This window comes from Rhinopithecus roxellana, chromosome 20, assembly GCF_007565055.1.
Source record: "Rhinopithecus roxellana isolate Shanxi Qingling chromosome 20, ASM756505v1, whole genome shotgun sequence".
In the NCBI taxonomy this organism is placed as follows: Eukaryota; Metazoa; Chordata; class Mammalia; order Primates; family Cercopithecidae; genus Rhinopithecus; species Rhinopithecus roxellana.
Genome location: NC_044568.1, coordinates 71901180 through 71903921, shown reverse-complemented (window position 1 = coordinate 71903921; position 2742 = coordinate 71901180).

Here is a 2742-nt window from a genome sequence, read left to right as displayed (position 1 = left end):
GGTTTCACCATGTGGCCCAGGCTAGTCCCAAACTCCAGACCTCACACCATCTGCCCGTCTTGGCCTCCCAGTGCTGAGATGACAGGCGTGAGCCCCCGCACCCGGCAAGCCCCTCTTATTGGAAAGACGCATAAGATCCCATTCAGGGCCCACCTGGATAATCTCCTCTCAGCACCCTTAACTGAATCACATCATGTGCTACATGAGACACAAAGGTTCTGGGAACTCGGACATGGACATATCTTTGGGGAGTTACCACTGAGGAGGGGACAAGAGTGTACCGACACCTTGGAAGATAATTTAGCCACACTTAGTGACATTAGGGGTACTTTTTTTTTTTTTTTTTGAGACGGAGTCTCGCTCTGTCGCCCAGGCTGGAGTGCAGTGGCCGGATCTCAGCTCACTGCAAGCTCTGCCTCCTGGGTTGACGCCATTCTCCTGCCTCAGCCTCCCGAATAGCTGGGACTACAGGCGCCGCCACCTTGCCTGGCTAGTTTTTTTTTGTATTTTTTAGTAGAGACGGGGTTTCACCGTGTTCGCCAGGATGGTCTCAATCTCCTAACCTCGTGATCCGCCCGTCTCGGCCTCCCAAAGTGCTGGGATTACAGGCTTGAGCCACTGCGCCCGGCCAACCAGGTACCATTTGAACAGGAGTGTATCCGGAGATGGGGTGGGAGGAGGCCACAGACCGGGTAAGTTCGGTGCTGAGGGACAGAAAGACACCCCCGAACAAGAATCCTTGCCACGGGCTCTGCTCCGGGGGAAGTGACAGGAGACCAGGACCTAGAGCAAACCCTGGGAAAGGTGCCCAGCTCAGCCTGCATCCGAGTCCTGCCAGGGAACACGGCAACGAAGGGTGTGATGGCCCCAAGTGGATTTCACAGCACCGGGGAATCCGAGAGGTTCCGTCCAATCGCCGGATCCCGGCACCAGGAGCACCGGCCCTGGTTCTTTCCTCCAGGTCCCAAGGCCAGCAGGGTTTCTCCTTCCATGGTCCTTCTGTCTATCCCCCAGGGCTCCCTCCTCCTCTCCCCCAGCACAGAAGGCTGCCCCAGCTCCCTGCCTCCTTCACCGAGTCCCCTCCCCCGCACCCCTGTCCCCCCCGGGTGGGAGGACTACTGGACGGCCAGGCGCCAAACCTACGCGTGTGACCTGCAGCGAATTTCACTGCAGTAGGTGAAACCTGAGAACCGCAGGGGCAAAGGTAGAACTTTTTTCTTTTTTTTTTCCTTTCATGTCTAGTCCTGCAGAGAGAACTTTTATTTACTAAGTGAAATCATTTTTCCCTCTCAAGCTCTAAGTCTGTTTGATTCAGCCAACTGAATCCAGACATTTCCAGTCAATGGCCACCATGGTTCTGGCTGGTTCATTCATTCCACGGATAACTCACTAAGGACCCACCACAGGTCAGGCACTGCTCCAGACACCAAGAATACAGCAGTGAACGCACAGGCAAATGTCCCTGTTCTCCTGGATCCACAAGAGGGCACGACCCAGGGAACAGGTTTCAGAGCCACATTACCCGAGTCTCCAAAAGGTTGAGAAATGCTGTGTAGCTAATACACCCCGAAATGCCTGCACCAAGGGAGCGCATCTGCGTAAATCTGCTCCAGCACATACACGTACGTAAGCGGGTGTAAATGTGAGCGATTTCTGTAGCCCTGAAAGCCCATCGAAGAAGCTGAAGTTTTTTTAAACAAAAAAAAAATTAACAGTGCCGGGGGCGGGTCGGGGAGTATCGGGCATGGTGGCTCAGGTCTGTAATCCCAACACTTTGGGAGGCTGAGGTGGGCAGATCACCTGATGTCAGGAGATGGAGACCAGCTCTGGCCAACATGGCAAAACCCCATCTCTACTAAAAATACAAAAAACGAGCCAGGTGTGGTGCTGCACGCCTGTAATCCCAGCTACCTGGGAGGCTGAGGCAGGAGAATCACTTGAACCCAGGAGGCAGAGATTGCAGTGAGCCGAGATCATGCCATTGCACTCCAGCCTGGGCAACAAGAGCGAAACTCAGTCTCAAAAAAAAAAAAAAAAAGTGTCAGGCTACCTTGCTCAGAAGCTGGTTTCCCAAGCTGGCTTCAGATGGCAGCTGCGGCATCCAACCCACCGCCCATGCACATGGGAATCCCAGGAGCCCAACCCCCCCGCCCCCCCCCCCCCCGGCTGCAGCGCCATGTCTGGAGACCTGGTCCAACCTGCTGCCCTGCCTCCCCACGCCCCTCCTGCTGGGTGCGGTGAGAGCTGAGAGCCCAGACACCCCGGTGTGTGACTCTGCAGAGGAGCAACTGCAGGTCTGTCTGCCCTGCCTCAGACATCTCAGACACCAGTCAGTGCTCCACTGTCCTGGCCAAAGTGTGTCCTTTGTGCCCCAACACAAGCATAGCCCACTCTGCAGGCGGGGTCTGGGCTCAGGCATCCGATGTCCCTGGAGGGGTCCCCACAGGCTCGGCGCTGAGCCCTTCCCGGGGGCAGCCCTACACGGACACCCTCACTCCAGGGCCCTGGCCGTGTCCCCTGAGGCACCAGCGTTTCCCCTCAGGGCCACCAGGGGGCAGCAGGCAGCTCGGGAGGCTGACGGACTCGGTGCCCCGCCTGGGTGGACACAATGCGCTGGGTCCCGCCTGACCTCCCGGCAGCTCTCTCCGCTCGGCTGGCCGTCTGTTCAGCGCTGTTGACAAACCTCCCCTGGTCTCCTGCTCCAGCGTCCACCCCGCCACAGGCCCCTCTGCTGACCCCTGC